Source organism: Alligator sinensis, unplaced genomic scaffold (assembly GCF_000455745.1).
Source record: "Alligator sinensis unplaced genomic scaffold, ASM45574v1 scaffold628_2, whole genome shotgun sequence".
In the NCBI taxonomy this organism is placed as follows: Eukaryota; Metazoa; Chordata; order Crocodylia; family Alligatoridae; genus Alligator; species Alligator sinensis.
This window is the reverse complement of record NW_005841833.1, coordinates 3,095,899-3,112,952: the sequence shown is the minus strand read 5'-3', so window position 1 is coordinate 3,112,952 and position 17,054 is coordinate 3,095,899. Positions and strand designations below refer to the sequence as shown.

At 51.8% G+C, this 17,054-nt stretch overlaps 1 protein-coding gene across 7 annotated transcripts in view; it reads right to left on the bottom strand.

The window, feature by feature from the left end:
* Positions 1-17,054, bottom strand: part of CMKLR1 (chemerin chemokine-like receptor 1) — a 149,756-nt gene that overhangs the window by 13,952 nt on the left and 118,750 nt on the right. The window contains exon 1 of one of the 7 annotated variants that reach the window (XM_025198674.1): positions 12,000-12,104. The exons of the other annotated variants lie outside the window; for them this stretch is intronic. The gene's annotated coding sequence lies outside the window, so the exon portion shown is untranslated. Of the gene's footprint in view, positions 1-11,999; positions 12,105-17,054 lie in introns of those variants that run through there. 7 annotated transcript variants of the gene reach the window in all.

The following is a 17,054-nucleotide window of genomic DNA, read 5'->3' as shown; positions in this document are numbered from 1 at the left end:
TGCAAAAAAAAAGTGTCAGAAATAATCAGACTAACAATCAGCATTTTGCTGCGGTTTTTTTTATCTAGCTTGAAATGTTTCATAATGCAACCAGATGACACGCTCAGACAGCTCAAGAGATGGAAATTATTCAAGATGATGGGGAAGGGGGTCATCACTAAGTTTTATTGGAAATGTCCTCCGTTACTTCAAATGGAAAATAGTTGCAATCCAGTATTAAATTTTAAATGCAAATGCATTCAGCTGACTTAAATTGGTAGAAAGAAATAGTGGAGGGAAATGGGGACTTGCACAAAGTTGGGGTGAATATTTCCTGGGAATATTAAAAATAAAATTTTGAAATTTGAAAATGTTTGGCCAATTCTGTATGTACCTTACTTAGCGAGGCAGCCAATCCGTTTCTTGTAACCAGCATGAGCTCTGTCCTTATACGACATTTTCTAGTGCTTGGTCCAACTTGGTTCTCCAAGTCCATCCCAGGATGCTGCTAACTATGTTATTTCAATGCTAGACTTAATGCAGTTTCAACATGACAAACTCCACTCCGGCAACTGCAGATATATCCCTTTCTTTGCATTTGGGCGCTCATCAATAACCAGTCACATTTAGCTACACCACGTGCAAATACGGCTTGAGAAGACACCCACAGGGTACATGTCTAATAGCTGGCACTGCATTTTCCCCCTGAGTATATTTTCCCAACAACAGTGACATACCTTGTGCCATCTTAAATCGCACTTCTGGTGAGAGATCATCAAAAAAACTATCTCTGAGCAAGGACTGGATAGAAATGGGTGTAGGACAGGTCACAAGAAACTGGATTGGACCCTCAGATTAGCTGGAAAATATGTTTTTCTCATTGTTTAACCTGTGGTGTTCAGAGTGATGCTCACAGGGAAATTCCTCGTTGCTGGACACAGTGTACTACACCTCTCTGCTCTGCTTTAGAGGATGCACCTTGCAGCAGGGGGCAGCCCAAAGCCATTTAATGATTGTAATCGGCTGGTAAATGGCAGGTTTCAGTCTCCAGCTGAGGAAAAGCCATATGATGGCTATCAGACTGCCCCAGAAAGAGAGGAACATACAGAAAGGACTAAAGAGGTTTAGGTTACCCAGATGCTTGCAAAAGGTGATGCTAAAAATGCTAAGATCACAATGGAGAGGAGACGTTTGCACAGGACTGCTCAGAGATGTAACTGCATGGCTCTCTGGCTATCCATACACAAATCTACGGACACTCAAGCAATGCCCCCCCGGCAGAGACTGAGCATCTAGTTTAGTTTATGTCTCTCGCTGTCTCTGTTTTTGTATCTAAATCTAGCTGAGGTCTGTCCTTCCTGTTCCCACCCTCACAAGATGCTCTGTGCAAATACACCAGGCAGGGAGCTAAAGGCTGAGGGGTGAAGCTCTTTGGGGCATTGCAATCGGTTTTCTCATCGCAAACAGGCAAGGACTGGGAATGGTCTGTGTGTTGTGCTGATTTGGGCTGGACTTGTGGCTTAAATCAGATGTCGTGGTCAGGTCACTGCTGTGAAGGCACAGACAAGCTGATGTAATGCTCCGCACTCACCTCCACTTGATTAGACAGCAGGTTTTTTGCCTACCTACTTAAACCATGTATTTTTTAATCAACCTTGTGGTTTTCAGTTGACCCGGCTGACGTGCTCATATCTTCCGGTGGTGGCATCACAGGAGGTAGAAATGCTGCGCCAGGCTGGTAAGACCTGGGAACTATGACCTGAGCCCACTTTTGAATTAGCAACTGGACTTGCGGAAGTCATTCCCTGCTATTCAGATTAGCCCTGGGGGGTTTCCACTTGTTCTACACAAAGGCAACTGGAAATACGATATAGCTGGTAGGGAGAAGGCCAAAGCTGGGAGCTTGGCTTTGGGGTAGGTTGGTGGGTCCAGTTACTTGCAGGTGACTACTGTGGGCAGAGGCTGGCAGAGGCTTTAAGACCTGTGTCTAGCTCTTGTGTGCACATACAGATAGGAATAAGCACAGAGAGATGCCAGGGGCTCATGGGAGTGATGGGGAAGGGGTCACATTCTCATTTCCATTCTTTTTTGTATTGCCAAAGTGACTACATGGATGTCAATGGGGCACCTTCAGACTGCCAGCCGTATAAGCAGAGGAGAGTCTGGCTTGGCTACGAACACGCTGCCCTTTGTCTGCACCCCTGCTAGGAGAGCTCCCTGTTTCTGGTAGTGCAGCTTAGATAAAGCTGTGCTAAGCATGGATGGAAGCAAAAGGGCACAGTGGGCAGAGTGGCAGAGGCAAATTCTTCAGTGCCAGCAAGACACAGAAAATGAGAGCAGTTTAAATAACACTGCCCAGTCGTCTGAGTTGGTGGAATTACCCAAGCTGAATCCTGTGGGTTGTTTTTTCCCCCCTGCCATGCAAGCCCTACAGAAATGGTATTTCTCTACCAGCCCACAGTCCTGGAAGGAGCTTGAAACACTGACTCCAGAGCCACCAGTCCAGGACCCTCCCCACCCTGTCGTTGAGCTGCTTTGCTGCACAATGGCTGTCTAGCAAACAGCACTAATAATGAAGGCAACAGGAGTGAATGAAGGCCATGCTACAGTATGCCAGCCTGTTGGCTTGAATGGACGATGCAGGGATGTCTCTTTTCTGCATGGGCAGAGAAAGTGCAGCAGCCCAAGCAAACTGACAAGGACATACTAAAGGCAAGCATTACCAGACCAAGGACCCGCTGGCAAACTCTTTGGAGCTATGGACAGGCAGTAAGAGAGCACCCATGTGAGGGAAGGCATAGGAGCAGATACACCATGCACAGCCCTACACTAACTCGAATCTGGTGTATGATTACCCCAGGAAAACTCTGCTGTGAAACTACAGCAGTGTAAGTGCTGTGGATTTATTGCTATGCTGAGAGATATTCCCTGCCCCTCTGCCATCTAGTCAAATAGAGCCCACTGACCTGGGATAAGTCGTGCCTTGGCCCCTGCAGACACCAGTGGCTGTGTGAGCGGCGGTTAGTCAAACCCAGAGCTCTGAGCTCAGCATAGATGTCTTTGAACTAAAAATGCACTTGAAAAGTCTCTGCTTCCTGTGCAAACTGGCCGGGACTCCTGCACTTAGGCTCTTGCACTTTTAAGGTAGAGTATTTACCAATCTTGCTTTTTCTTGGAAGCCTGCCTTGCTGAATATAGCACTGTCTGCTAACCACCTCCCACTGCCCTTATGCCCCTGTAAGCCATTTCCTCTAATTAGCCGTCAAATCCATTTTCAAGCCCCTTTGCTTGGAGCTTCCAAGGCTTATCCTTGTGTCTCAGCTCCATCGTCTGCCCCCTCCCCAGCCTGGACCACGGTGGCCCCTGCCTCCCTCGCAGGGGCCGGAAAAATCTGCCCACGTCGGGCTGAGAGACCAGCCAGCTTGAACATGTTCACAAACTTTTTGCTGGCAGAGCTGGAGTGGGCTGAGGGACAGGCCAGGTCTGTGACAAATGGAAATCAGAAACAGATGTTGGAGGAACATTTGGTGAGTTGTCTGAGCCCCGCTGACCTCCTGTGCTTCTGTCGGCGTTAATAAAATACAGCGGAGGCAAAGTTGGTGGGGCAGTCTATGTCTGAAAATAGCTTTCCTCTCAGCCGCATGCCTGGTTATTGCTCTGTCTCTCACACCCACTGGCTCTCAGACTTCATTGTCAATGCCTCAATTAATCATTTATATGATCAAATACAAGGCACTGTTTCCAGCAATAATCTCATCCTCCGCCATAATTCCTTTTATTTTTAGCCTGGGCAATGCAGTTTATTAAAGGCACAAGTTATGTTTCTATTAGCAAGAGAAAAACCAGATAAAGATGGTCATTGTTCAGAAGCACAGGGAAAGCAGATTAAGGAGATTACCATTGTAACCTCTTGTAAGGGAACCCTACTGCGCTGCGGGTCCATACAAGAAGGCATGTTTGTAAGGGCTGACTGAAGATTAGCCAAACTACCCCAACTGCTGGGCTAGGGACAGAAATGACACACAAACTGGTACAAGTGATCAGAAACTGGTTCAAATCTGTAACACAACAGAAGTTCAGTGCGCATAAACTGCTTTCAAAATGGCTGAAACCTGTTTAAGATAAACCTGGATGGGCAAGGTCAGAAAATCCTTAGACGCAGGTGTAGCAGTAGACGTAGTCTTTCTGGACTTCAGGAAGGCCTTCAACACTGTCTCTCACCCCATTCTCATTAAAAAACTAGGGGATTGTGGCGTCGACACCTACACAGTCAGGTGGGTCACTAACTGCCTGGAGGGCCGCACCCAGAGAGTGGTGGTGGATGGGTCTTATTCGACCTGGAGGGGTGTGGGCAGTGGGGTCCCCCAGGGCTCGGTCCTTGGACCCACACTGTTCAACATCTTCATCAGTGACTTGGACAAGGGGGTAAAAAGCACCTTGTTCAAATTCACAGATGACACTAAGTTGTGGGGGGAAATGGGCATGCTAAAAGGGAGGAATAGGCTGCAATCGGACCTGGACAGGTTACAGGGGTGGGCAGATGAGAACAGGATGGGTTTCAACACTGACAAGTGCAAGGTGCTGCACCTGGGGGGAAGAACCAGCGGCACACCTACAGGCTGGGGAACTGCCTTCTCGTCAGTGCAGAGGCAGAAAAGGATCTTGGAGTCGTTATTGATGCCAAAATGAACATGGGCCGACAGTGTGGGGACGCGGTCAGGAAGGCCAACCGCACCTTGTTGTGCATCCACAGATGCATCTCGAGCAGGTCCAAGGAGGTGATCCTCCTCCTCTGTGCGACACTGGTCAGGCCGCAGCTGGAGTACTGTGTCCAGTTCTGGGCGCCGCACTTCAGGAGGGATGTGGCCAGCATGGAGAGGGTCCAGAGGAGGGCCACCCACATGATCGGGGGCAGCAGGGCAGGCCCTACGAGGAGAGGCTACGGGACCTGAACCTGTTCAGCTTCCACAAGAGAAGGCTGAGGAAGGACTTGGTGGCTGCCTACAAACTGGTCAAGGGGGACCAGCAGGCATTGGGGGAGTCCCTGTTCCCCCGAGCACTACCGGGGGGTAACAAGGAATAACGGTCACAAGCTGGCAGAGGGTAGATTCAGGCTAGACATCAGGAGGTGCTACTTCACAGTCAGGGCGGCTAGGATGTGGAACCAACTTCCAGGAGAAGTGGGTCTGGATCTTTAAGAGGAGGCTGGATGAACACCTTGTTGGGGTCGTTTGACCCCAGTACTCTTTCCTGCCCATGGCAGGGGTCAGACTTGATGATCTGCTCGGGTCCCTTCTGACCCTATCAACTATGAAACTATGTAGTATCAGATCTAACTGATTTAAGTTAAATCGGTTTACTGAACTTCTGTTCCAGATCCCAGAGTTCGTAGACCCCATGGCCTTGATTCAGAGGAGCGCATCAGTCCGTGCTTACTTTGAAGGAAATGGGATTCAAATGTCGGCTGACAGTTAAGGATGTGCTTGGGTTTTCTTAGTTCAGGTCCTGGACTGGGATCCTCACTGCCAGCCTATGAGAGCCTAAGTACTCTCCACTTCTAACCCCAGCCAGGAATCCCTCCAGAAGGGGACTTCCTGATTTATCCCAGCACTTCTCTTCCTTTTTGAGTGGAACATGGACACAGAAGAAAGAAAATACCCTGGGGGAAAATGCTGGGCACGTGTCCCCCAAACAAACACAGCCCAAACTCCCACTGGCTGCAGAGGAAGAGACACCAGGGCAAGATGTGGGGCAGTTCTGCTTGGTTTTGGGACATAGGTGGGTACGTTTTTGACTGACCCATCTAGCTAGTGCATTGGCAAATCCTAGTTGCTCCAGGGGTAAATCCTGAAATTCCTGCTCTGCTTCTACTCCGTCCGAACCTGGGCCAAACCCTCAGGTCCAGACCCTGAGAGCAATCAAGCTCCCCTCCATGTCAGCAAGAACTTGCCTGTATAAGAACAGGAGGCTGCATTAATGAGACAGCTCACACCTCATCCATAGCCTGCGGGACACCTGCATCCTTTAGCTGCGCACGGTCCAGGCTGCAGCAGGGCTGGCTGTGGATGGGAAAACTATGGGACACCTGTTAATCGATACCATGGCATCGTGGTAAGATGAGGCAACCACCCCTGTGCCCAGGACCCCTCCCAAGCAATGCCACTGCATGCATTTCCAAAGAAGAGTTTTTGACTCTGGAAAAAAAACCCCCAAACCCATGTCCTGCCTTTATTTTTAACTCCCTGGCCATGTTTGCAGTTATTTTAAATGTTAGTCACCATGGTAACAACAGCTTCTGCACAGAGACCGGCTGCGCCGCGGCATGGCCCAGGCCCTGGAAGGGCCGAGCGGGTTCTTGGCAGGACGCCTTGGCAGTGATCTCCTCCTATAGCAGAAGCCCCCAAACACCCCCGTGCATGCAGCAAGGGGAAACACTAGGTTAGTGGAGGGGGAGGGAGGGCTGTGGGCTTGCAACACAGCCCTCCAGGCCAAATTACATTTTCAAGCCACCTGCAGAAAGGCCCCAGGGAGGAAGGGGTCAGAGGCACCAGGCTTAGCAGTCCCAGGTACAGCAGATGGTAGCAGAGAAACAACGAGGGTAACTTGAAGACCTCCTTCTGCATCCCAGCCCAAAGCTATGCCATAGAAACCCACAGAGAGGGGAGGAGGGAATGAAACGGCAACAGCTGGCATCCCTTCCTGGCTGTCAGCAGGTGACTTTAGGATTTACCCTGGATTGCCTTAGCCGTGAAACAAAGGCACTGACCTGCCTGGAAGAGGGGAAGGGGGTTGGGAGGACTACCTGGGAAAGCAGAACCAGACCCTGAAATGTAAGGAGCAATCCAAGTGCAAAGGATATGAAGCCACAGGTTTTCAGTGCCAGGTCCCCACTGATCTCAAGCAGACCCAGACACAGGCATAGGTGAACCGGGTGGTTGCCCGGGGCCTGGACAGAAAGGGGGACCAAAAACGAAAAAAAAAAATTACAATTGCAAAAAAAGTTTGGATTTTGTGCATATATGGAGCTGGCAATGTTATCAGTTGAGCATGAGCTATTTAAAGACATCGATACCACAGATGCGATAAAGACTTTTGCAACAAAAAAATCATTATTCCTGACAAAGTGGGACCCAATACTAAAAGTCTGCCTGGGGCTGCCAGGAGTCTAGGTACGGCACTTCTCTCAAGGATGAGATCTGGCCTGGGCATTGCATTATTAGCATATGGCCAAAGTCTCCCAAGGCTTCCCCTGAAACCCCCAGGCTAGAATAAATATGAGAGCAAGGCTTCCCCCCAAGAGACTGCTGAAGAAACAGGAGGACAAACCACGGCAATCAAACCCCTCCGAAGAGGTCAGGGGGAGAGACGATGAAGGACAAGCCTCCATGAGTCCCATTAAACGCTGCCCCAACAGACACCTCTGGAGGTGCTTTCCCATTATTTTCCTCCAGCCGCCTTTTCCATCTCGCCGTGAATTGCAGCCTGGTATATTGCCTCCGTGTGCGCGTGTGTCCTCCAAGGACTCCCTGCTCAAATCTCATTTTGAGCTATATATATGTGCAATATATAGACAGGCACTCACATTCCCTGGGCAGTCGTGGTATCATAAATCACAGGAGAGCAAAGGCAGTCAGACATCCTGGACTCCACTGAGCACTGCTGCTCTCTCCCCTCCCCTTCTCCCCATGTACTATCTGCCCCCAGGGGCAGCTTCCTCCACAGCAAAAGGAGCCCTGGGCTGCCTGAACAGGCTTCAATGCTTCAGCTGGGAAATAACCTCAGAGTTATTGAAGCATGGTTATAGGGGCTCCTGGAAGGGAAGCCACGAATCCCATTTGGGACGGCCCCGTGCAGTGGAAGGAGCTGCCTGCCGTGTTCCTGCTCCTGCCCAGAGTTAACCCGCATCTGTCTGGCATGGAGAGCATTGAGAGCATTTCGTCAGCAGCTTCCCTTTGAGCTCTGCTTCCACTCTCGGTTTCACCTTCCTCTTAACCTCGCTGTCTCCTGACAGCTCTGCTTGCAAAGGGGAACTATGGGTAGCGCATGGCTGCAATCAGGAAGCTTCCCTGGGAATTAAGCTGGGGGCTGAAAACAGCTGGTCCTCCACAGGAGAGGAAATGAAGCAAGGCAGACAGGCCACAAGCCACTTGGGATGGGGAGCTGACTGAACAGGCTTCAATGAGGGAAGGAGACACCTGGACAAGCCACAGAGGTGCTGGATGCGCTACCAAACCCTTTGACCTGCTGGGGCTGGGGGTGGACACCTCTCAACCATTACAGCCAGCAAGGGACCTGCCTTCAGGGTGGGCTTCACACCCATCCGGAGTCCGGCAATGCAGAGGGCAGAGCAAGAGGGGAGAAGTGCAAGCGTGCAGCTCCTATCCAGTCCATGATAGAGATGAAAGCCCAGCCTCCAAGGGCAGCTCCACATGTCAGGTGGACCCCGCATGGTGCAGAGACAGCAGGGAGGGAGAAGTTATCCCCTGGTTCATCGGTAAGGAAAAATATAGCAAGCAATAAGGCTTCTCTGATGGTTTCCAACTCCAGAACTTTGTTCTAGACACACGAGCTGTTTTACCCAGACTGGCCCCTCCATGCTTGACCCTCCACCTGGGCAAGCAGTAAGTAGGTTTGGGAGAGGCTGGGAAAGAGCAGAATCACATCACAGTCCTGTGGCATCTGCAGCCACCGTCCCTTCCCCTCATCGGGGACCAGCAATGTGGCAGTGCTCTGAGAAAGCCTGTTTATCTTGCCAGCTACATTATCCACTCCCCTCTGTTTGTTTTCTAAAATCATTACTTTCCGGAGGAGAGATAAGGCTGCGCCGTGTCTACACCAGGCTGATTTGTGTACTCAGCATCTTGCCTCTGGGGAGAGGAGGGCTGGAGTCATATCCGAAGAGGAAGGATGCCAGAGCAGAATCTGCTATACAGCGCAAAGAGATACCACTTGAGCGTCCCTCGTCTTGAGGAACATCAGTTATTGCAGTCCCTGGACTCTACACAGCCCTTGATCATTGACACCGAGGAAAAGAAGCTGAAGAGAGAGAGAGATGGGATGTCTATGCAGCAAAATGGAAGACGTAAGGGTTGCATGTGCTAATCAACCCATGCTTCATTTGGCTGGGGCAAAATGGGTGGCAGCAGCACGGGTGGGCTTGTATCCTGTTTGCTGTGCAAGCACATGCTAACATGTGGTTGCGCATGCTAACACCCGTTGCCACTCATTTGCACTTCTGCCGTTCACCTGGTCTGGATACGTAAGCAAAATCCAAGCTGAATGTTTGCTCAGACCATGGGTTGATTCTTCTTTGCTAGAAAAGGGGAGAGCAAACTTTCTCCTGTTATTTCTCACCTTTTCCTGCCATGGTGTCCCTGCCAAATTGTGACATGAAAGTCAAACCAGAGGCAAAAGCCTCCATCCAGCCACCCCCTCTCCTTGGAAGGCAAGATGTGAGCACTCCCCCACAGCAGCCGAGGTGAAGCAGAGGCAGGTCCTTTGACATGATGGGGATGCGCAGCATGTTTGGGGATGCGCAGCACGATGGGGATGTTTATCTTGCTGGGATCCTATGATCCCAGCTGACTTCCTGCCCCTGGGCAGAGGGCTGGACTCGATGATCCTCCGGGGTCCCTTCCAGCCCGAGTGTCTATGAAATCTATGAAATGTTAATACCTAAAACAGACGCCTGGTTCTGTGCACAGACCGGGTGGGCTGGTTGGAAATACAATGGTCTTGGTGTCAAGGCAGTGGATAGGAGCTCAGGAGATCCTGGCTCTGCCACACACTCCCTGGGCCTTCGCCTGCTGTGCCTCAGTTCCTCAGCAATAATAATGTGGGGACAAGGAAATTAAGGCAATACAAGCTCCTTCTTTATCTAGCAATAAGACCAATGTCCCAAGTGTTTGGACCTGGCATTCAACATGGAGGTACCAAGGCTGGATTTGGTGCCGAAGTGGGGTTCAGCTCCACCAGGCTTAGATGTCTGTGTCCCATCTGAAAGCAGACAGAGGCAGGGATGGACACTCCCTTGAAAGCCCATCCATTGGGATAAGGCAGCTTGGCGGGGACAGAGTAGGGAAATACTTTGCTAACAAAGCTGTGCCTGCTGTATGGGCCCAGGTGGCTCCTCACATGGGCTGTACCTGAACAAACGCTCCTGTCTCCCAAACCACTGCCACGCGGGGCGACAGCCTCAGCAAACGACGGCGGCTTTCTTCCCGTCAGGAAACATCTGAGGCGGTCACGCACAAAACCCACAGCTCCCGATTTCATCAGCCAGGTGCATCCTCATGCTCAGCCCTCCACCCTAGCGATGCCTCCTCCGCTAGCGCTCTCTGGGTATTCCCTGAAGGATACTGGGGCCAGCAAGAGCACAGGTGCTGAAGGGAGACCTGTTTCTAAAATCCCATCAGATGACTGCACGATGAGGCATCATTATTGTTATAAGGTGCTGCCAGAAAAGGCTCTGTATGTTGCAGTCTGATGCCAAGTCACGTATTAGTATTAATTACTCATAATGAGCATGCAAACAAGGCTGACAGCCCCTTGTTCTAAACCTTCCCTTATCCTCCTGCGTGAGGATTATTAGACTGAGCACGCTGTAGCGAATGATTTAATGAACAGAGCAGAAATTCCCCCGTGGAAGACACTGGCTCTGATCTCGAGGCCTGTCAGAGGAGCGCAGAGGCAGCTCTGGGAGGGGAGGGAAGGAAAGGTTAAGAGGAGACAATCTGGGAATCAGCACGCCTGGAAGACCACCCCCAGGATGGGCGTGAGCAGCTCTCGCCCACCGCCCGGAGACGCCGGGGCCTGTTGAGCTCTCTGGCATGTTGGGAGGAGAGGCAAATGTGATCAGGCAGGCCAGCCTGCCTTCCCTGAACGATTCAGGGAATCATTTGCACGCGGAAGAGCATCTGGCTGGTGCACACAGCTGTTCGGGCAGCTCTGATGTCATTTCGAATGTGGGGTTTGACAGGCCTGTGCTCAGTGACACGGGGGCACAGTTTCAAGGCTGGTCCCTAAAAGCTGATAGAGCCCACAGTGCTTGAGGGCTAGTTGAGCCCTGCTCCATTTCACCACCCGCCAGCCTCAGGCCCTGATCCCACGGTGGGGTCCCCGACTCGCAGGTGGAAGCTTAGGGTGACAGGTTTGGGACCATTGTGGTCATCCAGGGGTCTTGCGGGGCTGCGGCTACCCGCTGAGTATTGGAAATAATGAAGCAAATGTGCAGGATATTGCATGGCTGAGTAGTAGAGTTGCCTGCCACTTTGGGAGCGAAAAGAGACGTGGAGCTGAGGGCGGTGGCTACAATCAGGGCTTGATGTGGCAGCATGGGTGGAGACCCAGTTGTCTCCCTCCTGTCACTCTTCACTTGGGTTCATCTGACCCCAGCGGTCTTTCCTGCCCAAGTGCAGCGGGGCTGGACCCGATGATCTATAAGGTCCCTTCCAGCCCCAAACAACTATGAAACTTCAGACTGTTTCAAGTACAGAGGGTTGTTTCCCTCAGGGTCTGTTACCCGCTTGGGGAGAGGGACGCACAGGGATGCCTTTGAGGTCATGTAGATTAGAGCCAGGCAAGTAAGCAGCAACTAAACAGAGCCCAGGATCCCAAAGTAGAGGGAGGGTGGGGGAGTGTCAGTCCCATTAACCCCATTTTACAGAGAGGAAAACTGAGGCACTGCAGCAGCACCAGGATCAGACAGGAGAGCCCAGGCCCCAGCCACCTGATTTGGCAACCTAGCAGGCTGGCATGGTGTAGACAGGCTGGTTTGCATAGCCAACGGCATGCCAGGGAGCCACATGGCCAGCTCTCCTCCTGCCCACGTTCAGTCCCAGCCTGAATGCCCTGATACCCAGTCATGCCTGCTTCCGAAGCCGTAGCAAGATGCTTAAGTGCTCTGCCCCCAGCATGCCTGGACTGTCCTACAACACCCGCAAATGGGGCTCCTGCACCTGCAGAGCCCAACAGCGGCTCTCCCAGCAGAAGGAGGGTGCTACCTTGTGCTGAAGCCCTACCTGTTTTCTGGCTGGTCAGGTGCTGCTCGGCCTCCTTGCTGCTGCAAGGGGAATGCAGCCAGCATCTCCTCTCTCACGTCCAAGCTGTAGGAGTTCAAGACCTTTTCCTCCCTCCCTCCCTTGGCCGTCTCACAGGCTCCCCAGAGCACCGGGGACCCTCTCCAGACTCCTGCCCTGCTGCTGCGTCTCCTCACCCTGCAAGAAGCAGCCCTGAAGGGAGGGGTGGACACAGGCACTGCCCTCTTTTCCCAGCCTGGCTCCTCAGCAAGACCCACAGCAGCTGGAGACCCACCCCGTTGACCTGCTTGCCTCTGCATGCCAGCTGTCATTGGCCTGTCTCTGAGTGCCCGCTCCGGTGCCAATGCACTTGATCCCAAATCCATGTGAACATAAGGAAATAAACAGGGGAGGCCACAAAAAAAAGGCCTTTGTGGTGTCAAGGATTTGAGAGTGAAACCCAGCAGCGTGACTCACTCTGTTTATCCAGGCAGGCAGCACAGGGCCTGGCACTGCATTGGGCTCAGTTTATTCCTGCAGAGGCTTCCAGCCCAGAAAGGCTGGCCAGAGCCTCCACCCACCCTGGTGGTCAGCAGCCACCAGCCATGCCCTCACTGGCAGCTGCAGAGACACTGAGGCTGGAGGTTGTTTTGAACTCCCCTGCATGCGCACGGAGCAGGCACGCAGATGGGGCAAGCGATCCACAGAGATTTTCATCTGCGAGGAAAAAGACCCTGTTGTTTAACCTCACATGCGGGTCAAAGCCCAGGCAAGCTGAGCTCTTGCCTTGCGCTGCGGTGCCTCTGGGTGGGCAGTGGATTCGGTGCCTAATGCTCCTTCCCAAAGGGGAAGGGACAGAGATGAACACCTTTCCTATGAAATACAAACTTGCATTTCTACCCAGGAGAACTTTTACAATCTTCTCTCCTATGCCCAATGAAGGGTGTTTGTGCCTGAAAGCTTGCAGTTAAAGATCTTTTTTTGCAAAACTCTAGTTGGTCTAATAAAAGATATCACCTCTACCATGAGTCCCGATTGCTTTTAGACTCAGAGGCAACTTTAGCATCATGATTCTGGTGCCAGCATGAAGCCTGGCTCTTATGCTGGAGGAATGGCTCCAGCACCCATGAGTTATTTCTTGGAAGCAATTCAGACTCTGGTCTCTTATGTTAGTGACCTACCTGTGCACTATAACCACCCAGACCCCTGCTGTTAGCATCAATGGACTTATTCTAAAGCAAAGGAGTGAGCCAAAAAGCACAAGCAATGCTCCCCTGCATTGCTCCTTTCTGTCCAGAGAGCAGAGCAGAGCTCTCCTCTCAGCCGTGGGGGCTCAGACCCTGATGACTGACAATATTTGCCTGCCATGCAGCAGTGCTGAGGAGGATGGATGGGGTAGACGGTGCGAATGGAAGGGAAATATAATAGTGAAGCAATTGCTCCAGGTAGAGCTGGCTCGTAGGAATGGGAAAGGAAGGAGGGCAATGGAAATGTGCAGCCAGAGGCACCATACTGCCGCAGAGAGCCGGGGAATGCGAGCTGGTGATCACGCCAATCAATAACGCGCGATAAATAACGGGGAGCAGGTGCTTGGAGGCAGCCACCGACGTGACTGCATAACAGAGGCTCAGGCACCAGGATGCTTTCTCTGTATTATACCTTCTCCATGGCTGGAGAACGCCCCTCCACCTCAAGTGGGATGCATGCTGTGAAAGAGGTGACCCTCTTTGCTCTCCCAAGAAGGGATTTTTCAACAGGGCTGAAAATAATACGATGACGGGAGTTACAGTTATGCAGGTTCTGATTACGCACCACCAAGACAGATGGCGGAGCAAAAACAAATGCTTTGCCCAGTGCTGGGCCAGAACCAAGCCCTTGGCTCTGAGCATCCCTCTGCCTTTGGAAAGGCTCCGATCTGGATTGAAATGGGGCAGTTCAGGACCCGCTCACAGCTGGCTGGCATGTCCTGATGCAGGGGGAGTCTCAGAAGTAGGCAACATTCACAGCACTGGCTTCCCGGCCTGGCACAAACAGGTCTCCCAAGTTAGATGGCTGCCACTGGAACTAGATTTAAGTCAGTCAATGAAGGCGAGAGAAAAACCACTGGATAAGACTTGCCCTGAACTTTCTAGGCAAGAATCATGAAGGACGGGCAGGTCCTTCAGCTCCTTCTCATTGACAGATCAACTCAAGTACGGGACACAAACCTGACCCTGCCTCAAATTTCTTTGAGTGCCTGCCTTCATCTACCCCAAGTCAAGCCCCGTTTACATCCATCCGTAGCTCACACCACATGGTCCAAGGGCATAGTTCATGTGAGCCAGATCCTGAGATCCCTCAAATTAGACGAAGCCTTTGCTTGGACAAAATTCCCACTGAAACCAACTGGGTAAATAATGCTGCGGTTGGTCTGCTGACGACAGGGGAGGTTAAGATACTGAGCTTTTGGCTCAGTAAAAGTAACTGTTTAATAAATAGACCTAGTTTAAAAAAAAGGGGGGGGTTTCTTGGGCTCTGGCAAAAATATGTTTTTAAAAAAGCAGTTTATGCTTCTGCACTGTGCTGTCCTGGATGAGAACTGCCTCTGAGATAATAAAAGTTCCTTTTATCTTCTATTCTTTTTTTTTTATATTGGTTGCTATTAATTTTAGGCTCTCCTGGCATTCTGCAGCCAATAAAAAGGCCAATAAAACTCCCTTTTTTCTGCAAACGGTGCACTTCCCAGGTTCTACTTTTATACCCACTCTGTCCGCTGCAGAAAGGTAGTGCAGTGTGGCTGTCAAAGGCAGGTGGCACTTTTGACAATAGGTTGTAGCAATGCAAAACTGAGGATGGGGCATTCAGCTGACTTTACTATATCTGGCCTAATCCTGCTGGAAAGACTCAGGATATTGCAGGGCCTACCCGCTACGTAGAAAGAGAAAGGGCATCTGTGGTCAGCATAGCCCACGTAATCGTGCACCATCCAGTGGCCAGTTTTTCTGGCTTAGGAGGAAGGCTGGAGTCTTGACGGATGCTGATTTATAGCAAAAAGAAAAGGTAAACTCTCTCCAGCCCTTACAACCAGCTGATCCATGGGGGTCACCATACTTGAATCACCACGGACAGAACTGGCCGGGTCTCTCCAGTCTCCTGGTACAAGGCCAGGGTGCAACCTTGTCTTCTGCCTGCAGTGCCAGGACCCGCTCACCTCGACCGACTCTGCATCCTCTGCGGCTGATGCTTATTTTGCAGTCGGCAACACTACGCGCTTACCGTGCTTTATTAATAAAAACCAGAAAGGTATCACACAAAGGCAATCTGTCTGTGGAAATGAAAGCCCAGGCAGCCTCTACCCACACGCCAAGCTGAGATCCAAATGCTGCGAGTGCTAGAAAAAGAATCTCCTTCGCTTTTGTGGGCTCCGATTCAGCAGGGTCCTTTAGGCTCATGCCTCACTTAAAGCACCCGAGTAGTGCTGCTGGTGCCGACGAGATGGCTGAGGTCACCTCTTCAAGGGCTGGATCCTGCTCCCCGATGGCAAAACTTATGTCGTGAACAAAGCACGAACCAGCCGCCCTGGCCAAGCGCAGCTGATGAAGCACCGATGAGATGTGGGGAACTGTACCTTTAGGAGGCAGTTGAATCGGGGCGGTTACATTTATGTGTTTTGTTAGGCTGATCATCTAGATCTCATGCAGAAATTGGCCCACTGAGCCAGTAGGATGTTTTTAAGTACACAACTGGGGGGAAAGGGAAGGGTCCCTTATATTCGCTCCCCCCTGAGCACCTCAATGTTGTGGCGGCCCCCACCTCCTGAGGCAAGTGGAGCCCAGAAGTGGAGAGGCCTACACACGCTGCAGCAGGTTTTCTCAGCTGGAGGGGAAAAAAGGAAATGGTCTTTTCCCCTCGCTGGTCTTTTTGGCTGTGGAGTGACTGACTGCAGCAGATGCAGCCGTGTCTGGCAGGGGCAAAGGAGGAGAGAGATCCTCTGCCCCTGCCACAGCTCCCAGGGACTCCTGCCTCAAGGTGGAAAATTACCCTGGATTTCTTCCCATGAGAGCTGGAGCCTGGCATGCTCACAGCTGCAGGCAGCCGCTTGCACTGCTCAGGGCAGCCTCGCGCTGCCAAGCGACAGCAAAGAAAAGCTCCTCTGTTCGCCCTGGCATCCTTCCGAGGTCAGCCCCTCCTCTGTCCGTACACCGGGAAGGCTGGGAGACTCATGCACAGGGCGAGACGCCGGTGTTTCCTCTGCAATAGGGACGTGACCAGGATTGTGGTCAGGCCAGCCCCTCTCTTTGAGGCTCCGGAGCTGCAGAATCCCCCCCAACCCCTTCCTACTTGCTAACCACCCCCAAAGTCAGTGGGCAAATCCTCAGGGCCTGGCTCAGTTGCTTACTTGGAAGAGCCGAGATGGGACCAAAAGTTTGCAGAGGAAAGGAGTGAAGAGCTAACTGGGCCTGGCTCAGATTGTCCTTGGCCCTGGGATGTGGGAAGAGGATGCCAGGAGCTTCTCCCCACCCCCTGCAAGGCAATGCCAGGATTGCCCCTACCACTGCCCCAAAGGGGAGAAGGAGATGGAGACCTATGCATGCACATCCAGGCTGGGCTGACCCAAGGAAGCTGGTCCCTGTCTGGTGCCTGTGCGGTTCTTGAGCAAGGCCTTTAGCAAAATGCCACAGCTCAGCTCCACGTGAGCTCACGAGTCTCCATCAGTGGTTGTCTCACATCCTTCCCTCTGACCGTGCAAATCACTTCTCATGTCAACAAGGAGGAAAAGGAGAGGAAGTACAGTGTTTGGGACAGGAGCACTTGGTGTCTGGTCCTGCCCGGGCTGGGGAGCTCCCGCCACCCTGGCTTCAGCCCCTGCCCCAGACACCCAGCATCACAGATGCACGTGCAAGCGGACCCTGGCCAAGCTTAGCACTTTTCTGGGCTGAGCTTTGACACCAGGCCCAGGCAGAAATTTCTCTCTGCTGTCTTTTTACCCAGCCCATTCCCAGTAAAGAAGCAGCAGGGTTATACTCAGGGCTGTTAAGAGGGCTAATACTTCAAATCCTCCTCACCTGCCAGGGTCTC